This window comes from Gekko japonicus, unplaced genomic scaffold (genome assembly GCF_001447785.1).
Source record: "Gekko japonicus isolate JY-2015 unplaced genomic scaffold, Gekko_japonicus_V1.1 scaffold1126, whole genome shotgun sequence".
Lineage (NCBI taxonomy): Eukaryota > Metazoa > Chordata > Lepidosauria > Squamata > Gekkonidae > Gekko > Gekko japonicus.
Genome location: NW_015167572.1, coordinates 289,134 through 314,200, shown reverse-complemented (window position 1 = coordinate 314,200; position 25,067 = coordinate 289,134). Strand labels below are relative to the sequence as shown.

The 25,067-nt window shown below is 39.9% G+C and overlaps 1 protein-coding gene across 1 annotated transcript in view; it reads right to left on the bottom strand.

Moving 5' to 3' along the window:
- Nucleotides 1–25,067, bottom strand: part of NBAS (neuroblastoma amplified sequence) — a 275,647-nt gene that overhangs the window by 227,344 nt on the left and 23,236 nt on the right. The gene's annotated exons all lie outside the window — the stretch shown is intronic.

Below are 25,067 nucleotides of genomic sequence, written 5' to 3'. Positions count from 1 at the left end.
CCTCCTCCCCAGTTTATTTTTTTATTGCATTCTTTTATATACATTTTTATTTTAAACACTGTCTTAATGAGGAAATGTTTAGCTGCTCACTGCCTTAAGCATAAAAGCATTAAAATGTTTTAAATAAATATTTCCCCAAACTGAGAAGATAATATTCAGAACACCACACACAAAAAGTAGAGGATGCTGCTTTTGAAAGAGGCATTCAAAGAAGTATTTTTCCTCAAGATGGAAATTCTGCTCTGTGCCAGAGCTACCTGCATGACCTCTGTCACATAGCCCTCAGAAAATCACTGTAAATGGACACTATGGCTTCAACTATTTAAGCAGACTACTACTGATCAAAGCTTAAAAACTATTGCAATAGGAAGAGCACAGTCATATAACAGCCAGCACAAAAATATTCCAGGTGGCGGTACAACTTCTAGTTGCTCCTAATACCCCCCGTTTTTTTAAACACCATCCCTTTCCTTGCAATTTTGGAGTACCCATCTGTGGTGAATAGGAAGTCAAAAACATTGTAGATCTGGAAACGTAGTTTGTTTGTTTCAGTTTGTATTCCACCCTCCCTGCAAGCAGGCTCAGGGCGAATCACAGAACAAATCAAGACATCATAAAATTACAATACATTATTAAATATAAAAACAATTAAAACAGTATAAAACAACATATATTAAAACAGGTCACACTATTCATATGTGAGCCCCAGGGCAGCCCGGTACAATTTCAAGATGGCACCATTTTCTTCTTCTTAATCTGGGCCACAAAAAGATGGTAAACTTCAGCGGGGGGGGGAGTGAGATCTTATCAGACGCCCGCCACCTCAACCAAAGGCCTGGCAGAACAGCTCCGTCTTAGAGGAATGGTAGTAAATCCCACAGTACCCTGATCTCTGATGGGAAGAAGAAGAAGAGGAGATTGGATTTATACCCCGCCCTTCACTTGGAGTCTCAGAGCGGCTTACAAACTCCTTTCCCTTCCCCTCCGCACAACAGACACCCTGTGAGGTAGGTGGGGCTGAGAGAGCTCTGACACAAACGGCTCTTTTTCAAGGACAGCTGTGCCAGAGCTTGTGACTGACTCAAGGTCACATCAGCAGGTGCAAGTGGAGGAGTGGGGAATCAAACCCGGTTCTCCCAGATTAGAGTCCGCACACTTAACCACTACACCAAACTGGCATGTTCCACCAGGCTGGGGCCAGGGCAGAAAAGGCCCTGGCCCTGGTCGAGGCTAAGCAGACATCTCTTGCGCCTGGGACAACCAGCAGATCTTGATCAGCAGAGCGCATATGGGGAGAGGCAGTCCCTCAGGTATGTTAGTGCCAGTCCGTGCAGGGCTTTAAAGGTCAGCACCGGTACCTTGAAACTGATCCGGTACTCAATCGGTAGCCAGTGCAATTGGTGTAGCGCTGGCCAAATGTGTGCCTGCACAGGCAACTGAGAGACAAGGTAATAGATAAAATGTAAATCCTAGTTGAAGGCAAATGCTCCAAAGAGAATCTAAAAGTACGTCCAAGCATGTACTGCTCTAAACTGTACTAAAATCTGCTTTTCACTACGTTTTCTCTCGTCTGGAATCCTTCTGACTTAAGTGGCTGCCCTTCAGCAGCACAACAAAGACAAATGGATTAGATACTTTCAAAGAAAAACCCTGTGTGGAATTGGCTGAGCTATTCTTATAGGCTTCTGGCCAGAGTGGTCAATACATCCAGCTTAGATTACTATCATGCTGCCTTTGAAAAATGTCTGGAAACTTCTCTTGGTTCAAATTGCAGTGCCAGAGACTGGATACAGGTATTGTACACATCTTGAGCTGAAAGTTCTGTACCCATTGCCCATCTTACTCTAGGCACAACTCAAAGCAGTAATTCGTACCCTTGGGCTGGGCTATTTGGGAAGTTTGCTTCCTCCTGTACTATCCAGCCTGCCTAACCTCTTCCCACACCCTGCTTTCCATGTTCTTTCCTGCAGAGGTGATGCACACAGCAACCAGAGACAGGGCATTTTTACCGGTGACACTTCACCTTTGGAATGCCCTCTCCCTCTAGGCTTGTTCGGCACCTACTTTACTGTCTAAAATTTCATCCAAGCTTTCTACTGAGGAGTTCCACCTTTTAAGCTGGTTTTATGGCCTACTACCAGCCTGTTTTATGGATGTTTTTAAGCTCCTCGATCTTTTTTTAGGCCTGGGCTTATTTTTAATATTGATCATTTATGCTGTGATCAGAGCTTTATTATGCTGCTTTAAGCCAATCTCCAAAAAAAGTTGCACATACATTTCCAAAATGAATAAATGTTCTGGCCTGAAGATGTGAGCTGTAAGGTGTGTGTGTGTGTGTCTATAATAAGATGGTCCCTTTAAGAAATAGTCAATGTCAATGGCTAACTTCAGTCTCTTGTATCCTGCAATGCTTCTAGGTCAGCTTACCCCAACAGATTGTTACTGGGTTTTTTCCCCAGGCTACAGACCACTCCAGTTACATAAAGGAAAGAGGAGGGAGGATGATTTGGACTGAACTATCTTTGGACCATCAAACCATCATGCGACTTCCGGTTTTGGCGTTCACCATGGCAGCCGCTTTCTCCTGGTCTCTGGGAGACGACTGCCAGAGCCCGCGGTGAGGATGGGGCGCGATTGTCCACGCCACCCCCGAAGCCTCAGCATGAGGCTCCCAGCCATGGGGCGCTAGAAGGCTCTTCCTCCGGCGACCCTGCCGGCGAAGGGGGGCTTTCTCTATGCCCCAAAGGTCCCACCGCAGAGCGTCCCGAATGGGAACCAGAAATCGCATACCGGAGCAAGCGCTTTGTGGCCGAGCGGATTGAAAATGAAAGTGGATTTATCGTTGAAATGTGAGTTGGAGTTTAAGCGAGAAACACCAAAGATCTAGTCAAAAACCTACCCTCTGAAAGTGAGGGGGGGAGGGCACAACTACAGAGCTGCAAAAAATGCTGACGGAAGCATTGCGACCTCTGCTGGAACAAGTCACGGTATTGCATAGCAAATTCAATGCACAGCAAATGCAATTAACTGAAATAGCAAAAAACCCCAGACAAAACTGAACAAGAAGTAAAAGAAGTGAATGCCAACATTTAAAAACTTAAAAAACAACTGCAGGCGATGGGAAAAAAGAGAATTATGGAGGAGTCTCAACTGTTACAGCTACAAATGGAGAGAGTAAGCTATGTCTTAAGATTTCAAGGTGTTCTGGAAGAAAAGACTGAGAATCTAAAACAGGCTATGTGTGATGTATTAGGCCCCATGGCAGATATAAAAACGGATACTTTACAAAGCGAAATAGATACGATCTACGGGTCGTATTCTGAATTTACAAGAAAAAATAATCTGCCTGGGGAAGTGATCATAAGATTCTCTAGAAGACAAGTGAGAGATCAGATTCTCAAAGCGACAAATGGATCTACTCTGAAAATCAAAGACAAAGAAATAAAAGTGTTAAAATATATCCCGTTTGAAATAAGAAGGAAAAGAAGGAAATACAGAGACTTGATGATGTTTTTACAAAAGAATAACATCCCCTACAACAGATGGATTGTCCCCGAAGGCACAATCTTCAAATTCATGGATAAGAAAGAAAAAATTGACTCCGTTGAAAAGGCACGCAAATTTTTGCATCAACACAGTCGTCCATCAGGAGAAGTAGAAGTCGAGAAAGAGGACAGCACCAAAGAAAGCGAAAAAGAAGGAGCAGCGGCATTTTCAGATGAGAACTCAGATTTCAAATTAGGGGCAGCTCCCCAGAAGACAAGCTATCTTTTGAGGGGGGGGGAGTATAAAAAATGAGATGTTATTACACTCTGAAAGTTCTTACAATATTATGTTATAATTATTTCTTAGGTTGTTTTTTAAGAAGTCAGAAGTGGAGGTGTTTAAATTTATTTCTCAGTATAAACTGACTATTAGATGACCACATTCAATTAACTTGGATCGAACTTTGAGCTAAAAGCTAATTTGTTAAGCAGTATGTATGACTTGGGGTTTTAGTGGGTTTTCTTTACTTTCTCCCATAGTATGTAGATCCCTTCCCTAATTTCGTTGTAGTTTATAGAAAATGCAAATAAAAAATCCCCTACGGGGGCATAAAAAAAACCCCAACCATCATGCATACATACTATTAGGATGCCAGTTGCCCACTTACAGCAGGCAATATGACAATGTCTCTTCCAGGTGAAAACACAGAAGTGACATCACCAGCTTGACTGACACTCTAAGACTGGGAAAGTCCTAAAACGTTGCTCCACGCAGAGATGTCACTTACGGATCTTCACTAGAAAGCAACATCACCACATCGCACAACATCTTTCCCCCCATGCTCTGGACACCAACAGGCTCCCAGGAGTTCCAGACCTGGCAACTCTAATATCAGAAGTTCTCAAATATGGAGCAGCACTACAGGTTGATGCAGAGATAAAATTACAAAGATAAGAGAACTGTACAGTAGAGACAGAAGGTCTCTCCTCTCAGAGGTAGAACTTCAGTATTGCAGCTCCAAAGAATCTCTGTGCCATCCAATGCAACTGATAAGGGCAGGAAACATGTAGAAGCTTCCAGCCACGGGGGCATCTCACACTTCTGCTTCCTTTCTCAGATGGCTGGCTATCAGAATGCTCTCAAGATGCCTTCTCAGGTCTTCTGTTGCCTGTATTTATTTACTTGCTTAGTGTATAGTCTGCCTTTGTCACTGACACTCAAAGCAGATTATACAGTTAAAAGCAATACAGTAAGGGCAGTATAACAAAAATACATTACAGAATTAAAGAACAACAAAACCAGTATGACACAAAAAGAGCAATATGGAACACAGAACAAAGCCACCTACCTGGTGGAATGAGCTCCCGGTGGAGATCCGGGCCCTGCGGGACCTTGTGCAGTTCCGCAGGGCCTGCAAGACGGAGCTCTTCCGCCAGGCTTTCGAGTAGGAGCCGCCGCCGTCGCCACTATACCACCAACGTGGCCTGTTTTACCATCTACCCTGGCCCTACCCGGCCCCACCCTGGCCAGAAGAGGAACATGACTCGGGCACTCCTGCTTTATACCATCGCCCGTCAGTGAGTGACATTGACCATCTTGATCTTTTAAAAATTGAACTGTACAGCACCATTTTAGTTTGTATTTATCGAGGTTTTAATTGTAATCTATGTTTTATCTCCGGCACAGCCGCTTGTTTGCCGCCCTGGGCCGTATGGGTAGGGTGGGATATAAATCCCAAAAATAAATAAATAAATAAATAAATTACAGAATTAGAGAAACAGTGCAACGTTATAATATAAACAATGTAATTAGGGTTAACATATTCTGAAAAGCAATAAAAAGGACACATTTCCCACTTAAAACAATTGATCACTATGACAAATCTCATTTTAAATACCCCTATTATTTAAGATGTGTTGTTGTTGTTCAGTCGCACAGTCGAGCCCAACTCTTCGCTACTAACTAGGAATATTCCTAATCTTCCAACCCAAAAAGATTACCTTTTCATCAGGTTTTTTTTAAAAGCCCAAAAGAGGACAGACACCAAAAAAAAAGCGTACATGTCCTCTAAAAAGAGGACATCTGATAACCCTAATGTAATGAAAGCTAACAAAATCTCACAGACATTAACTATAGACTAAATTTTCTTTATAGAAATGTCCTGAAAATTTCCATTTTATACATTCTGGGGAATGACAGAAATGTGGGAGCCTTGCTGACCCCTCAGGCAGGCCATTTCACCAGGTGGGAGCCCCAACTGAGAAATATGGGCAGCTATTCATTTTACCACTTGATGTGGCACCTTCAGAAGGATTTGCAACAAATGAGACTGGACTAGGGCCACAAACCACAGGTCCTTACAACCAGAGCAGCAGTCTGCAGACATGAGGGATGATTCTCTGCACTGACCTGCCAAAGAGAAGACTACCAATAGATAGGGGAATTAGGAAGTAATCCAAACTCAACACATTTAACTTCAACCCAGTGGCGCATAGTGCAACGATACTTATAACAGGATTTATCTTTCTCAAAATTGATGAGATTTAGTGACAGCTAGAGCAAAGCTGCCATATCTAGTGGGGGGAGCACTTCCACAGGAGAAAGTTAAAAATGCATAATTGGACCACTGCTTAAAATTTTAAACAGCTCTTCACAGAACTGATAAAATGCAGCACAGAGATAAGAGAGCTATGCCACAATGAAGAGAGATACTGCTATCAAAAGAAACTTAAAGTTCCACTGAGAGCCACAGGAAAAGTCTGGACTCATTCCTAAATTATTAACATTTTTTTTTTAAGAAAAAGACAAGAGATTCCATAATAATAATAAGATGACAGGTCGCCCACGGACATCAACAATCAAGAAGTTTTGAATCAGATATTCTTAGATTTCAATGCTATGGGTGAGCTAGGGCATTGTCCGTGGGGAGAAAACAGTGCAGTTCAATACATTTATTCACTCTTTCTTCATACACAGTCCCCCCAAAAGTATAAAGATTTATTCTGCAAATACTATTCAACTGTACTCTCCTGACTGAACTAGGAAAAGTACATTAACATCATTTCCCCAACCCAGTGCTATTACATTTGCTTATTTTATTTCGCAAAGGAGATGATTTTGTATCTGACTTTACTCCCAAATTCATATTCCGTTAAGTTCATTCACCCCCATTTTCATTACGAACCCTATCACCACAAGAGTTATCTGTCAATGCACTAGGACTCTCACAATCTGGCAGAAACAACCGGCTTTTTATATTTTAATTTCACTGGTATCACCACATTAATGTGTACAGAGGCTGCAACACAGAGGAAGTTGTGTGTTAACACGTCACGCACCATTCTTTTCTTCAGTATATTCATATCTCAGAAGCAGGATTTTTTACATGTGAAAATGGGAAAGCAGTGAAAATTCCTTAAACTCACTTTCTTAAAAGTTGGTTTAAGCAAGTATTAACATAGGCTAACTTGTAGTAGTATTTGCCAGTTGCAAAAACCATTACCCACAGGTGTCATAAATTAAATTTGCCACTTGTCTGTTTTATTTGTATTTTGTTACATTTTACAGTCAGGTTCTGTAAAGCAACAGCAACTTAAAATGGCAGTCTTACATACACTTACACTGGTCATTTTCACCCAGGAAGGTCAGCAGAACGTTTTTACAGTTCCTCTCAAAAAGGTCAGAAAAAAGTCAGAATAACCCTCAGCTCTTCCCAGGAAAATGGTGAGAACACCATTTAAAAACTTGTTGTTAGGCAGAAGCCCTCTGGTCTCATACAGCTGGGAACATTCTAGAAGCTAGTGAGATTTTCCCTATAAAAAGGACAGGCCAAGGGAAACAGAGGTAGCAAAAACTCAGACTAAACAGAAATAAGGATACAGGACAACTGGAAGAGTTGAACGTCAGAGACTAAAACAGAAATGGAGCATGAAGGACAGTTTGTACCAGTACAAACAGGAAACAGATTTCAGGAGCTACCTAGCCTCAAGACTCTGAACATCTACACCTTGAACTCTGAGGGTCTGATAGCTGGGAGTCACAAGTCTAAACATGGCACATTTCTGTTAATGGACCGGGATGATACTTTTTTTCATTTGAACCCACCACCACCACCCCCTGGGCATGTAACACTTGTTTTTACAGCTCTTATAAAACTGGTCAAGGTTTAGGCATTTGAATCTAACTCAGTTCTCTGGTCATTTCATTCCCCTTCCTACTTGCAAAGCCACACCAATGGGTGAAAGAGAGTGTTCCCATTGGTGGGGGCAATGTTTTAAGTAAAGACATGCTTGAAAGCAGCAGTGAGCTGCTTTGTAAAAGGGAGAGAATGAGGCAAACATTTGGTTTGAGAAACCTACTCACCTCTTCTCATCCTGGGGCATACCAGAAGCCATACTGTGACAATGGGCATCAGTCAACATCTTTTGAAATACATGTCCTATGAGGATCAAACAAGGCTGACACCTTTTATCATTCATTTCGGCACAGTAATTTTTGCAACTACAGTGAGTGCCGTAATGGCCATGAGAATATTGGCAAATAATTAACAAAAAAACACAGACCCTAAAACAGCTGTAAAATAGTTAACAGAAGTCATAATATATTTGGAGAAAAACTAACAGATGCTTAATCATTCCAAATTGGAGATTTTGGGCTTACATTCAAGTGGCCATTTTGGCAATGGTGCTTAGTTTGCATTCAGATTTCCACAAACAAAGCTGAGCTTCTGGAAAATAACGTGTCACCTCACCTACCCTGTCTTCCACAAGCCCCTGAGCCCTCAGGGCCAGGACTTTGCTTTAGAGTGAGTGGGAGTAATATCCACTAATTTCCCCATTCCGCTGCGGTGCCACATGACATATCCTTCCCTGGGGCCAAGCCCACCCACTGCCCGCCCACCCCCCACACACAATCTTTTGGAGCAGCTTTCTCAGGAGCACATGAAGTGATGTGAGAAAAAAGGAAGTCAAACTTTCCAACTCAAAATGTTATTTTAAGAATGTGGGATAAATTCAAAACTGGCACCAATAGCCACTGATGGATTTTGTAATACATTTTTTTTTCCCAGCCAGAAAGAAGTTTGCAATTTTCCCAACTACAGAACAAGCCAATTTAAGAAGATGTATTGGTCTGCATATCCAGGCTAGATTTATGGTGTACATCAAGGTGAGAGACAAGATGAAAGGTTTGCTTGCTTTTTCCAATACTTACAGATTAAGAACTAGGGCATTTTCAAATGCGATTATGACATCATGAGAGTTGACAGGTTGAGAGTTTCATTTTAAACTTTAAATCTTATAAAGAACTTCCATGGGGAAAAAATCTATAATATTTTGATGAAACTGCGAGTCTAGGATGAGACACCTGCCTTTGAGCTTTCTGATAAGGAAAGGAAAGGTAAAAATGTTTTAAATAAATCAATATATCTAATTGTCAACGTGGTCCCATGTATGTATACTAACATCTGGACTGGGGCCATAGGCATGCCAAAAAAGGTCAAAGCTCAAAAAAAAAAAATGCAGTGCCTACAGCTTTAAGAAATGAATACTCCCAGTAGCCATTGCTACTGCCAGCCTTTAAACTTTGGTTTCCGTCACTAAAGGGCCTGAGGTGAGGGTAGGGCCTTTTCTAGGGTTGTTTTGGCTTTTGGGGGACGACTCATTGGGGCCAGGCCCATCAGCAACCATTGGGCGACTTGCTACAACCCAACTTGCATGATTCACCCAGGCCTGGCTGCTAAATTCTGTTCAACAGCAGCCACACCACTCAAAACATTGTGGTGTAGCAGTTAGAGTTTCAGACTAGGATCTGAGAGACCAAGGTTTGAGTTTCCATTCTGTGCCATGAAAGTTGAGTAGTGACTTTGGCCCAGTAATACTCAGCCTAACCTACCTCATGGGGTTGTTGTGAAGATAAAACAGAGGAGAAAAAAATGATATAAGCCAGTTTGGGTCCCACTGTGGCAAAAGGTGAGGTATAAATAATAAATATAGCTGATGATGGGGGGCAGATAAAAGGTAGGCTAGTTGGTTGGTCTTGAGAGTCCCTTGGACTGCAAGAAGATCAAATCAGTCAATCCTAAAAGAAATCAACCCTGACTGTTCCCTGGAAGGCCAGATAATGAAACTGAAGCTCAAATACTTTGGCCACCAAATGAGAAGGGAGCACTCATTGGAGAAGACCCTGAAGCTGGGAAAGATTGAAGGTCAAAGAAGACGGGGACGGCAAAGGATGTGATGGTTAGACAGTGTCATAGATGCAATGAACATGAAGTTGAGCAAACTTCAGAGGACGGCGGAAGACTGGAAGGCCTGGCGTGATCTGGTCCATGGGGTTGCGAAGAGTCGGACTCGACTGTGCGACTGAACAACAACAAAGTTGGTTGGTGGGAAGGATAGAAACAGGGAAAGCTGAAGATATGTTAGTAGCCAGAAGGAGAGAAATTGTCTGGGCAGGGAGACACAAAGGAAAGTAAGATTCTCCATACAAATCCTTGCAGATTCCTCATTCTGCAACTGGGCCCATCCCAGACACTGGGCTGGCACCACATAACTTGTATAAGCAAAAATGTGAAAGATTTGTCAAACATAACAGATGGTGAATAGACATATTCTGAAGGTTTACAGTCCACATTTAGAAGTCTCAATCTATTGGTACTATAAAGCCAAGAATTCTTTAAAAGATCATTATGAGTTACACAGAGGAAGTCTGGCTATGTTGAATAAAAGAAGCATATTTTCTACACATTTTCTACACATTTGTTGGCACTATCAGATAAGACAGAACCAGAATGAGATAATGAAGATAATTTTGGATATAATGAAAAATAGATTGTTCATTTCAAACGCCACATTATGAAGTGCTATCAGGAAATGTATTAATGAGAGAGATGATTATAAAAATGTTAGCATCAGTAAAATCATTATTTCAATAGACTAAAGAAACAAGATTTCTTCAATAAGGTCACATCCTTAATTTTTACTAATTATAGTGTATTGCTTTGTATTTTAAGATAGGGTTGTAAGAAAAAAAATTCACAGTCTCTTTAACAACAGAAATAATTATAAATTAAAAGAAGAAACACGGAGAGATCCAATTAGAGACCTAAATCAACAAGGGGTCCAAGTAACAAAATGTGCATGTTTTTATAATAAGGGAATGAGTTATTGATATTATTTAAAGCATTAACTGACTGAGGAGAAAGTGAGCATATCTTTTTGGGTGGAATGTCAACTTTAAAAATTATTATTACAACGATTTTTGCAACAGTTCCTCCAACAGAATGGCATCTCCATTTGCAGAAAAAGAAGCAGCAGTTTCCACCTATTTCTCACCTACACACTACAGACCTCCTCCCTTCCTTTGCTCCCCATGCTGTTCCTGAAAGCTTGTTCCCCTCCAGAAACCAAACGGGGAGGGGAGAGGATCAGTAGTGGGAAAATCTTGCTCTGTGAGGTCTGTGGATGGCAGGATACACGAGGGCCTCTTTAGAAGAGATGGTTAAAAGAAACGGGGGGGGGGGGAGACCTGTTAACGTGTTCTTAGAAGTGAAGAAAAACAAGCTAAAGAATGCATCAATAACATCTTCTTTATTCACAAATGTGGGCAAGGGGAATTTACAAAACAAAAAATAATTCTGTCCTGAAGAAATATTCAGCAAATGAGAGGAGAATGTTAAAGCAGTGTAACTTTGAGCACCAACACAACAGACAAATAAGGGGGTTCTGTGTGTATGTGTGCACACGTGCATGCACGGGCTCTTCTCCAAAACAGACACTTCTTTTATCAAAAACTGCATTTATACAGGCTGCAGCAGAAAAATAATAAATTGGATTTCATTTATTTTTAAAAAGTGGTATCAGGCTGCCCAATTTATTTTTTAATACAACTGGAAGTATTTGATATTGCTCTAATTTGCCAGCAGCCCATAAAAACTCCTTACCAAATATAGAAGGGCAGAGCCAATCTCTTTTAATCAAAAAGTAGAAAACTTAATGCCTTTTTCACTCCTCTATTCTTCTCTGTGTAATATCAGTAGGGGAGGGGACACTGTCTACCTAGAAAATTGTGAGGACAGTCACAGTAATTTCTTTTTTTTTTTTATAAGATATATTTATTTCGATTTTCTTAAATGCATTACAACATGCACATCATATTCAGATTACATATATATATATCGACTTCTGGAGCCCCACATTATCATGTTTAACAGATTAAACAATTGTATCTAACCATCTATAAAACAGTTCCCATCTTTTACGAAACATTTTTGTATCTTTATTCTGTAATAGTGAAGTCAATTTGTCTATCTCAACCACTTCCTGTATTTTAGAGATTAATTCTTTTTTTGACGGTATTCCCCCATGTTTCCATTTCTTGGCAAACAAAATATGTGCTGCTGTGTTTATATATTCCATAATATATTTTTCTTCTTTTTAAAATTTCTCTGGTATTACATTTAACAAGAAAAATTCTGGTTCGTATGGTACCTCTATTTTAAGTATGTCGCTCAACATCTTATGTACCTTGTGCCAGTATCGTTGGGCCAAGGTACATCTTCACCACATATGATAGAAGGTACCTACATTGTTTTTACACTTCCAGCAATTTTTGGACATATTTGGGTAACACTTCGCTAATTTGTCAGGTGACCAGTGCCACCTGTGAAGCATTTTAAACACGTTTTCCTTATATGGAATAGATCTTAAAGATTTTGCAGCTGTCCACGTTTTTGACCAGTTTTCTATAACATAACCAAAATCTTGCATCCAGGAAATCATGGTACTTTTGACTTCCTCGTCTAACTCATAATTTACCAAAAATAACTTGTACATATTTTGTATTAATTTATCATTTGTGGATAGCCATAGCTTATCCAGATCATTCTTTTCATAATAAAATCCTTTCTTTTTGTCTTTATCGTAACTTGTTTTCAGATGCATATTTTGCCACCAAGTTAGTTTAATACCTTGTTTCTCTAGCATCTCTCGTGTTTTTAAGGTGCCATTTGACTCCAATAGGACTTCATAGGTTATTTTCATTGAGTTTGACAGTAAAGAGGGCATTGTAAAAGCCTCTATCGGGGATAGCCATATAGGTGTCTTAAGATAGTACATATCTTTGATTTCTTGCCATACTTTATTTAGAGCTCCTCTGATCGTATGTTGGTTAATTTTTTTATGGGTTTTATCTTTTCCATAACCTATATAAGCATGCCAACCCATATCTAAATCCCAACCCTCCAGTAGTAATAGCCTTGTGTTTTCTAAGGTAACCCAATCTTTTATCCAGGTCATTGCCGCAGCCGAATAATAGAGTTTCCAATTGGGAAGATCTAACCCTCCCCTTTCTTTTCGGTCTTGCAAGACTTTCCATTTTATGCGCGCTGGTTTGTTTGACCACACGAATTTTCTGCACATTTTATCTAGTTCATTAAACATTTTGGCATTTCTCAGTACTGGGATATTTTGAGCTAGGAAAAGAAATCTCGGTAGGACATTCATTTTAAGTACAGCAATTTTCCCCATAAAGGATAGTTGTAAGTTATCCCATTTTTGCAGATCTTTCTTTATATCATTTAGTAGTTTGACATAATTGTCTTCAATTAACGTATTATTTCTTTTTGACATAGTTACTCCCAAATATTTAACTTTAGTAACCCTCTTTATACATGATAATTGTTCTAGATACTCAATTTGATGTGACGTACAGTTTTTATTAACATATTTGTTTTTTTTTGTAATTTATTTTTAGACCTGATACCTCTCCATATTTCTCGATTACTTGCAACAGTGTTGGTATAGATTCTATCGGATTTTCTACAATAAACACTAGATCATCTGCAAATGCCTGCAGTTTATAGACCTCGCCTTTGATCTTAAGGCCTTTTATTAAATCATTAGGACAGTCACAGTAATTTCTCAAATGGTTAAAAAAACAGCAACAGTACAAACATTTTGCACCCTAGAATTATTATACAGCATGATAAGCTAAAATACATCATAAACTGGAATTAAAAGATTTGCACAGATGGCTGAGAGCCAGGTGATATAGTGGTTAAAAGCAGCAGACTCTAACCTAGAGAACCGGGTTTGATTCCCCACCTCCACATGAAGCCTGCTGGGTGACCTTGGGCCAGTCACAGTTCTCTCTGAAGTCACTCAGCCCCACCTACCTCACAAGGTGACTTTTGTGGAGAGAGGAAAGGAAGGTAATTGTAAGCTGCTTTGAGACTCCTTAGGGTAGAGAAAAGTGGGATATAAAAAACCTTCTTCTTCCAAAAGTTTATAGTTGACCTCTATCTGTATCCTGCAGCCAGTGTGATGCAACAACAAAGCTAATGCGATCTTGGGGTATATCAATGGAGGCATGACATCCAAATCGCAAGATGTCATAGTCTGGCTGTACACTGCATTGGTCAGGCTGCACCTGGAGTATTGAGTGCCACTTTGGAGGTGTCACTTCAAAAAGGATGTGAACAGAAGAAGAAGAAGAAGAGATTGGATTTATAACCTGCCCTTCACTTGGAGTCTCAGAGCGGCTTACAAACATCTTTCCTTTCCCCTCCCCACAACAGACACCCTGTGAGGTGGGTGGGGCTGAGAGAACTCTGACACAAACTGCTCTTTCAGGAACAGCTGTGCCAGAGCTTGTGACTGACCCAAGGTCACATCAGCAGGTGCAAGTGGAGGAGTGGGGAATCAAACCCGGTTCTCCCAGATTAGAGTCCACGCACTTAACCACTACACCAAATTGAGCGCGCGCAGAGGAGAATGACAAGGATGATCGGGGGCCTGGAGACCAAGCCCTATGAGGAAAGGCTGAGGGACTTGGAAATGTTTAGTTTGTATAAGAGGGGATTGAGGTGGGACAGAATGCTCTAAGTATATGAAAGGCTGCACTTAGAGGAGGGCAGAGAGCTGTTTTGTTTTTTATTCTTGATTTGTGTTTTAAGATGTGGGTTTTTATAGCCCTCATTGTGCTCCCAATTTAATTTTTTTTGCTGGGGCAGAAAATGGCATAGGCCGTTTTACGTGTCTGACAAATTGAAAAATGTTTAAGAGGTATCAAAACTTGATCCCCTGGGGATTCAAAGACCTTCACTTCTAGGGCTAAGGGACAGGCTAAACAGTGCCCACACAGGGAAAGTGACCAGTAGGGGGTCCTGCCCTGCAAGAGTGTTTGGGGAAATCTGAATGTGTCACCTAATCTCTAAGGCTGTTGGTACAGAAGATTTACTTTTTTTGTTTTGGAACTGATGAAGAAATAATGAAATGCCGGAGACTACCTGAAATCTGCATCAGTAGTAGTTCAATTTAAATAGTTTAAGGATTGCCACACCTATGTGGACATATTGTGGAGTTCTAAGCCTTGCCAAGTTCATTTCAGAATTTAGTGGATGTTCCATGGCTTTTGAAAATATTGGCCTGGTTCAAGGTCTATTTCTCTATTGATGCAATTGTTAAAAAAGGAACTTTTTCACTTTGGCGACTTTATTTACTTATTTTTATTTTATTGGATTTCTATCCCGCCCACCCCACGGACGGGCTCAGGGCGGCTTTGTAAATACACAGCCTAGTCATGTAATTCATGAGCTTTCTATCCTGTGATTGGTTTATGTTACTGTATATTTTCATTGCATATGTATGGAACAATAGAAAATTGGATATTAGAATACTTATGAATATTTGGGCTTCCGGTCGAGCTAAGATGGAGGACTGACGCACTTTCACTTCTGTGCGAAGTGGGCGACGGCCGCTTTCGACAGTTTGGGCAGTTATTAGCCCAACGCATCGCTCCCCAGCGAGGGGGGGGACAAGCAGGCAGCAGCGCCTAAGAGGGAGTGTGAGATTGGCGTGATTCCGTTTCGGAAGAAGCGGAAACAGGCTTTGATCTCCTCCCACGAAGAAGGCAAGTGCCGAGCAACTCTCCAGCAGCCGTTCGAGCTGGTGTACCGGTTTAAATTCTCCATCAGCCGACCTCTTGAAGATGGGCAACAACAGTGAGTGAAAAGAAGCAATGCGAAACCCGTTTTGATCGCATAGATAACAATAAACATCCCGCTTACCTGAACTGTGATAAAAAAACAAGTTAAACCAAGCGGTTGAGCGGATAAAGAATAAATATTCCCAGAACTCTGATTCCGGTAAAGAAATAGTTGATTGAAGGCTATAAAATCGCAAAAAAGCATATTGTTTAACATTCCTGCGGTGAGGCGGAGGTGTGCGCGCACCAGAAAAACCGAAACTGACGAACAGTATCGCGGGAAGATATAGGTTGGTGTAACCAGCAAAGTGTTCCGAGTGGGCTGAACAGGAAGACGACATCCTAGAAGGGTAACAACCAACAAGAAGGAAAGATACACTTGAAACAAATTGAAGAAGCCCAGGAGAAAAATGTAGCAGCATTAAAAGAATTGGTTACAACAGAAATTACTTCAATCAAGCAAGAATTAGATGGAGTCAGAAAAGAAATACAGGCTAGTGCAACCAAAACTACAGAGACAGAGGAAAAAATGCAACAATTGGAAGAGAAACAGGATTCTTTGACTCAGCAATTTAGGAGATCTGAAACAATGATGGAGTTCAGAAGAATGCAAACTCATTTGAGATTTAGAGGTATCAAAGAAAAAGAGAATGAAAACATAAGAGAGGAAATGATAAAAGCGATCACTTTGTACTTGGAAGAGGAAGAGGGAACAATGGAAGCAGATTTTGATTTGATATACAGAGTGAACTCCAGAATTGCGGAAAAGAAAAATTTACCAAGGGATGTAATTGTACAATTTGTAACAAGAGCAACAACAGAAGACATCTTTAAGAAACAATTTACCGTCCCGTTCGAAATTGAAGGGAACAAGATCATGGTGATGAGAGAGCTCCCACGAGCAGTATTGCAAGATAGAAAAAGGTATAAACCTCTGGCTGACAAACTGAAGACCTTGAATATCAGATACAGATGGGAGATTCCACAAGGCTTATCCTTTACTTACAAAAGTGGGAGGGTCCAGATCAGATCGGTGACGGACTTATATAAATTTAAGGCAGACAATTTAGATGCCTTTGGAGAAATTTAACTTAAAATTTACAATGGATTACAAATTGTTGTCATGGAATGTGAATGGACTAAATTCACCAAATAAGAGAAAAAGAATCAATCATTGGATACAAAAACAAAACTGTAATGTGATATGCTTGCAAGAAACTCATATTAGAAATTCCGATACTAAATATTTAAAAAATGTCAAATTTGGATTAGAATTTTATTCTTCGGCCTCAAACAAGAAAAAAGGAGTTGTGACATATGTGAAAAAGGATTTACAACCTAAAGAAATTTTTAAAGACTTGGATGGAAGATATGTGGGTGTGGAAGTTTTGATCCAACAGAAAAAGACATTGGTGATCAATCTATACGCACCCAATGGAGCAAAAGAAAAATTCTTTAAGGACTTAACTGAACATCTACAAGGACAAACCTATGAACAAGTCATTTTGGTCGGAGATTTTAACGGAACTGTGGACCGTTTGGATAGAAGATCACAAAAAGGCAACGAAATTAGTGGAAAATTGCCAAAGAACTTTTTTGAAATAGTCAAGCAGGAAAAACTAGAGGATGTATGGAGGAAATGGAACCCGACGCAGAAGGATTTTACTTTTTATTCCAATAGACATTGCTCTTTTTCCAGAATTGATATGATTTGGATGTCAGAAGAATTGTCAATGAAAACACATAAAATTGAAATTTTGCCAAGATGTAATTCCGACCACAACCCTGTTTTGTGGACTTCTATAGAAAGGAACAAATCCTTTCTTTGGAGAATTAATGAAGATTTGTTGGATAAAAAAGATGTAACTGAAATGTTAAAGGAAGAAACAAAGCAATTTTTCCAACAAAATCTGAATAAAGAGACCCCAATTCAGGTGGTGTGGGATGCGTATAAAGCAGTGATGAGAGGGATTCTCATCTCTCAAAATGCGAAGCAAAAGAAGGAAAAATTTCAAAAACAAACAGTAGTGTTGGAAAAAATATCACAAAAAGAAAAAGAATTAAAGAAGAAACCAGGGAAAAAGAAGATTATTCGAGAATTACAGTTGTTGAAAGAACAACTGAATGAAACTTTAAACCAGGAGCTCTATTGGAATTTAAAGAGGCTACAGCAAAAATCTTTTGAAGGGGCAAATAAACCGGGGAAATTTTTAGCGTGGCAACTTAAGGCTAGAAAAGAAAGAAGAATGATAACCAAAATAATAGAAGAAGGAAAAGAATTCGTTGACCCTACTGGCATAAAGAGAAGTTTCTTCAAGTATTATGCTAAATTATTCCAAGCAAATAGAACAGATCTTGAGAAGATTAAAAAATATTTGGACAAGGTTCCGTTACTTAAAATAAGCAACGAATTTCAGGAATTACTGAATGGCCAAATTCAAAAAGAAGAAGTGAGGAAGGCAATTGAAGAAGCGAAGTTGGGGAAGGCGCCAGGACCGGACGGATTTACCGCAAAGTTTTATAAAAAAATGAAAGAAGAAATTGTTCCGGTCATGGAAGCTTTATCCAACGATATACGTGAGAGTAAGAAGGTGCCAGACTCTTGGAAAGAAGCAATTATTTCATTAATACCAAAGGAAGGACAAGAACCAACGAATGTGAAAAACTATAGGCCAATTTCTCTTTTGAATAATGATTACAAGATTTTTGCAAAAATTATTGCAGAGAGGGTGAAAAACTATTTACAAACAGTGATTTCAGAAGACCAAGCTGGTTTTTTACCAAAGAGACAGATCAGAGACAATGTAAGAATAGTAATGGACGCAATTGAATATTATGAGAAACACCCTGAACAAGAAGTAGCTTTTTTATTTATCGATGCCGAAAAGGCATTTGACAATCTTAACTGGAAGTTTATGCTGCAAATGATGGAAAAAATAGAAGTGGGACAACACTTCAGAAATTGCATTGAAGCTATCTATTCTGAACAAAGAGCTAAACTGAATGTAAACAAAGAACTGACAGATAGCTTCAAGGTACAGAAAGGCACCAGACAGGGTTGTCCCCTATCACCGTTATTATTTATCTGGGTGTTGGAGATACTTCTACAAAAAATACAGCAAGATCAAGAGATAACGGGATTGACACACAAAGGACTTAAATACAAATATCGAGCATTTGCTGACGATGTAATGTTCATTGTGCAAAACCCGACAGACAAATTACCGTTACTATTCCAAAAAATAAAGGACTTTGGAGAATTGGCCGGATTTTATGTGAATAAGAATAAGACGAAGCTTATTTGTAAAAATATGACGAAACAAAAACAAATGGAACTGCAAGACCTGGTACAATGTGAAGTAGTAAAAAAGACTAAATATCTTGGTATTGAGTTAACTGCAAGAAATATAGACTTATATAAGAACAATTATGAAAAACTATGGACTAAGTTAACTCAAGACTTTAAGAAATGGGACAAAATGAATTTGTCACTGATGGGAAGAATATCAGTCATAAAAATGAATGTCCTACCACGTTTGATGTTCCTGTTCCAAACAATACCAATACTTAGTAAGACAGATTTGCTACTTAAGTGGCAACAAGAACTATCAAAGTTTGTTTGGGCAGGCAAGAAACCGCGAATCAAGATGAAAATTCTTTGTGATGCCAAAGATAGAGGTGGGTTACAATTACCAAATCTTAGACTATATTATGAAGCGGTCTGTCTAACCTGGATGGAACAGTGGGTGAAATTAGAAAATGATAAGTTACTGGGGTTAGAAGGCCATGATTGTAGATTTGGTTGGCATGCATATTTATGGTATGACAAAACAAAAATGGATAGCTTTTTTAAGCTTCATGTGGTAAGAAAAGCACTATTTGTGGTATGGATGAGGTATAAAAAATACTTTTGTGATGTAAGACCATTGTGGATTGTACCAGTGGAAGTGTTAACATCTTACTCAAGACATAGAGATAAAGATTGGTTGCCATATAAAGATCTAATTAAAAAAGTGGGAACAGAATGGGTAATGAAAAAGCAGAATGAAATTGAATATGATTATGAATGGCTGAAATATATGCAGATTTATGACCTTTTAGATCAGATAAAAGAAATTATGGTTTTAGAGAGGAAAAAAATGAGATGGAAAAGTTTTGGGAGAGTGGAGGGGGAAAAAATATCTCTAAAATGTATAAAGTGTTACTAAAATGGTATACTGAAGATGAGACTGTAAAAGGGCAAATGATAAAATGGGCGATAAATATGAATACGGAAGTGGCTATTGAAACCTGGGAATATTTGTGGAAAAATTCTATTAAGATATCGCCTTGTACCAATGTTAGAGAGAATTGTTATAAAATGATGTATAGGTGGTACATGACTCCGAAAAAAATTGCAAATATGAACCAGAATATGTCAAATAAGTGTTGGAAATGCAAGAGCCATGAAGGCTCATTTTATCATATGTGGTGGACTTGTGAGAAAGCTGTTGACTTTTGGACAAAAGTCCACAAAGAAATGCAAAAAATATTGAAATGCTCTTTCAAAAAGGCGCCGGAAATTCTGCTTTTGGGACTGAAAATGGAAGAAGTCAATACAACTAAAAAGACTTTATTCTGGTACTTAATCACAACAGCGAGAATGATTTATGCACAATTTTGGAAAACAGAGAAAGTGCCAGAAATTGAGGACTGGATACAAAAAGTTCTGTTCATGGCAGAGATGGACAAAATTACAAAGAAGTTGAATAACAAAGAAGACGACGTGTTTTTTCAAGAATGGAGTGACTTTAAAATATATCTGGAAAAGAACTGGGATGTGAAACAAAACTTAATATGTTTAGATCAATATTAAGTCAAATGATGTTATCTTTAGAATGTAATGATAAGAAACTGATATAGTTGATGATATGAAGCAATTTGGAGTAGGGGGGGAAGCATTGCGAGAAGCCACCGGAGGGAGGGGAGGAATTGGGAATGGGGTAGACAATTGATAGAATGAAATGATTTAATTTTACATGTTGTATTCCTGAGAAAATAAAATTTATTTACCAAAAAAAAAAAGAATACTTATGAATATTTCATAATACAAAACCCCAAAAACCCACTTAGATTTGTTATTTGAATATTTATTGTTAAAAGGCATACAGCATTTAGCTTAGGCTATTAGATTAGATCTTCTGGGCATGGAACAGGGGTCATGGGGGGGGGGGAATTTCATAATACAAAAACAAAAAACATGTAAACTTGTTATTTTAATATTTATTGTTAAAAGGCATACAGCATTTAGCTTAGGCTATTAGATTAGATCTTCTGGGCATGGAACAGGGGTCATGGGGGGTGGGGAGAATATTTGTGAATTTCGTGCATTGTGCAGGGGGTTGGACTAGATGACCCTGGAGGTCCCTTCCAACTCTATGATTCTATGAATGTCACATGTGATCTCAGTCTCATTTGCTTAAGCCCTTAGTGCAATGCTCATGTGATAAAACTCTGGCTTCTGTTTATATTGTTAGATTAGTATTACTAAAACCCCATGTCCTGTAAATGTGGAAAATGTAAAATTCTTTTGGTGATGTACCAAAGGGGCCCATGGTCAAGCATGCATGCCTAAGTCCACCCAAATGGCATTTATAGCAGCAGCCTTTTTTGTGTTTGGCTGGGAACGCTGGTTTATCTCAAGAGGGTGAGAAGATCACAGCAACACACTTTACAACAAGGCCGGTACTGCAAGAAGGAGAAATAATCTGTGTTCTCTCAGGAAAGTGATTAAGCTGTCAAAGTGCTGTCATTTCCCATCACACACACACAAAAACCCTTTAAAGTGAAAGAATGGCCTTATTAAAAAGGAACTGAACACGAATAGCATATTTATAGTTGAATTACAAACATTCAAAACAGAGAGGGAAATAAAAAGAGAACTGTGAAACACAACGCAGGTCCCACCTCTACACAGCAGAGCCGCAAAGCAGTTGATTCGCCTGTCTTTCACAACCACTCTCTCTCTCTGCCTGACACAGCAGAAGAAAGAGAACACAGAGCTTTGGTCATCAAAGCCTGGCAGTTCCGCCTAAATAGTGGGCAAAACTCCAAAATCCACAGCCAAGTCATGCTTAAAAAGATATATTTTCAAACTGATTAAACAAACTGATATTATTCAGATTCGTCAAAACACTTGCAGGGAGTACAAAGAACACACCACATTGTTCTCTTGCGTTTGGCTTATACCGTACTTAGCACACTTTTCAGTTGGAGGAGAGGGACTGTCAACTTTAAACAAAATATTTGTCCTGCAACAACCTGCCATGCTTCTGAGAATTTCAATGAAGAACACGTTATGGCTTGGATCTGGCTGAGGAGCATGACTTTCTCATCTGTCTACTCCTGCCAGAGCCCCAAATGCCCCCTGAAATCCCCCAAATGTTCCAGGGTGAATAATGGTCCTTCAAGAACAGCATTTTGAGGGGTATCTGGGACTGCATCAGAAGAGGGAAGGCCAGAACTTTGTGTGCTTTCCTCCCACAGAAATGCTCAACTGGATCCAACATCCTAATAAACTCCGTTAACTGCTCTTCGTCATCACCCTCCCTATATTCTACCTTCAGTGATTATACCAAGCAGGCCACTTTCAAGAGAGGGAGCAACTTGTTCAGTACTGAAGGCAACATGGAACTGCGCAGCCAAGCAGAGGACCATGGCTGAGGCCACCATCATGATTAGTTTTTTGGTAACAGTCTGTACATAACATCACTGATGTGGTTACATTGCCTGGTCCTGCAGTTCTAAATCCCAAATCAGACAAATGCCACCAAAATGCTAAGTGAACACCCTGAACAGAAGAACAATTCAATCATCAGGAAAGGTGAAAGAATGAATTTCGAATTCCCTTGGTAAAAAAAATAAAAATAAAAATCAGATGTTCTTATTCAATGATCTAGTCACAATGGGGCTGCAAAATTACTCTAAGAGGAAAACTGGAATCTTATAAGACTCTTGACAATTATTTTTCCCATCTTCATTTGGAAAACAATGAGCGCATTATTACAGTCAATCAATTTATATGACTGGAGGTCTCAAGCATAATTAGACAAATGGCAAGAATAAATCCAACAAATATAATATACTGAAATTTTAAAAATTAATACAAAACTATTACTATAATATAGATGGTAGAAGACACTTTTAAAAATACAAATAAATAGTAAAACCTTAAATTTAAAATCCAATATTAAAATCTAAAAAGGATTTAAATCCAAAGTTCAGCAACAAAATGAGACCTCTCCATTATAACAAGATTATTTATGTTTCAAGGAAATTATAATTGCCAGATACTTCACTACTGAAATGGTTATTTCAGGAACAGTGTCCATCGATAAAAAAGAAATCACTCATGACTCCAATGGAAGATGATATTTAGAAAGAATTGGATGAATCCAATAGGACCTAAGAGCTGACAACTAAGAACAAAAAAGGTGTGCTACAGTCTGAATTGCACCAGATGCACAAGCACATAGCCTGTCTGAATAGGAAATTTTTGCAAAATGTCCCATTAACTCCGCAGATGGAAAGGCATTTAACCTTGGAAGGGTGAATGCATACCTATGAGGAGTAGTAAGATAGCTTAGACATGCAGGAAGAGTTAGCGAGGGAGGGATCCCTACAGCAAGAGGAGAGCAAACACGCCTGGCTTGTGCAGCTGTACTATCCCATTTAAATGCCTTCGATCTAATCAGTCTCCAAGCCTCATGTTGAGATATACTGTTAAGCATCAAGCAGCGGAGACCAAGCAGTTCCAACTTCTTATATATCAACCTAAGCCAAGTATTCCTATAGTTATCCTCCTTCAGTAGATGTATTAGGCCACCAGACTATGGAGTAAAGAAGAAAACCTTCAGCGTTAGTTTAAAAGCAGCCAGCCATGCTCTTAGTTCGACAGAGTATTGCACTAGCTCCCACCTAAGCACCGTTCCTGCCATGCATCTGGGTGCTCCAAGTACCTGACATATAAATTGGACCAGTATTTTATCTATACGTTCGGAAGCTTCAGTTATCCAGATGGCTGCCCCATATAAAAACTGGGGTATTATTTTTGCATTGAAAGCTCTAATAGCCATCTGTATAAATTGACCACCCACTGAAAAATAGAAACTGAGAAGTATATTGATGTTTGGTCTAGCAATGTCTTGAGCTAGTTTAAGATGTTGTTTCCAAGGCAAACTGTGACTGATAAGTCACTCCCAGGTATTTAAATTGGGTGACTCACAAAAGCTCATACCCTGTCACATATTTTGGTCCCGTTCACATGGAGCATTTGCCGCGCTAAAGATACAGATGATAGGCGGATTTTCTGGGCGCGATCACACCGCAACATCTGGGAAACATAGTGAACATAAGAACATAAGAACATAAGAGACGCCAATGTTGGATCAGGCCAAAGGCCCATCCAGTCCAACACTCTGTGTCACACAGTGGCCAGAAATACCAGTGCCATCAGGAGGTCCAGCAGTGGGGCCAGGACATTAGAAGCCCTCCCACTGTTGACCCCCCCCCCAAGCACCAAGAAGACAGAGCATCACTTGCCCCAGAGCCCCTAGCTATACCTTGTGGCTAACAGCCACTGATGGACCTCTGCTCCATATGCTTATCTAATTCCCTTTTGAAGCCGTCCATGCTTGTAGCACCCACCACTTCCTGTGGCAGTGAATTCCATGTGTTAATCACTCTTTGGGTGAAGAAGTACTTCCTTTTATCCGTTCTAACCCGACCGCTCTGCAGTTTCATGGAGTGCCCACGAGTTCTTGTATTGTGAGAAAGGGAGAAAAGTACCTCTTTCTTTACCTGCTCTTTCCCATGCATAATCTTATAAACCTCGATCATGTCACCCCTCAGTCGTCTTTTCTCCAAGCTAAAGAGCCCTAAGCGCTTTAACCTTTCCTCATAGGGAAAGTGTTCCAACCCTAGCTCCCACCTAGTGCACCCGTGCCTAACCCATGGCTTCTTGCCGAAGATACAATGTACTAGTTTCCTGAAAACGCGGGGCAAGGGTGGGCATCTGATCGCATTTCCGCTGGAATCCCATGGCATCCTGCTCCCGTCCATGTCCTGTCGCAAACCGGATTTTTTTTTTAAGTCTCCACAGGATGCGCACAAACGCCCACCTAGCGATTGCCAGTGTGATCGCACTGCGTCGCTTCTTTGCCGCGCTGCAGGATAGCCGTGTGATCGGCACATAACGGCATACCCACGGGACCTCCATGGGACATGTGATCGGGCTGCCACGCGTTACTTTGCTCCGGGGCAAACAGCCACGCTTCCCCCCCCCCCGCATTTTCCGGCCCGTGTGACCGGGACCTTTGTTAGTCTTTAAGGTACTACAGGACTCCTGCTCTTTTCTACTGCTACAGACAGACTAACACAGCTATCCATCTTGATGTTCTCAAATGTAATAAACTATTTGTGGAGAGTGTGAAGTCTCCTTCTTTAGAAGTCTTGGAACTAAATAAGTTGGTCTCCCTGTGGTACACTTGAGCTACTGATGGCCATCTCAGGGCACGTGACCAGACTAGAGGGCTAGGAGAAGGTTCTTTTTGATTTTA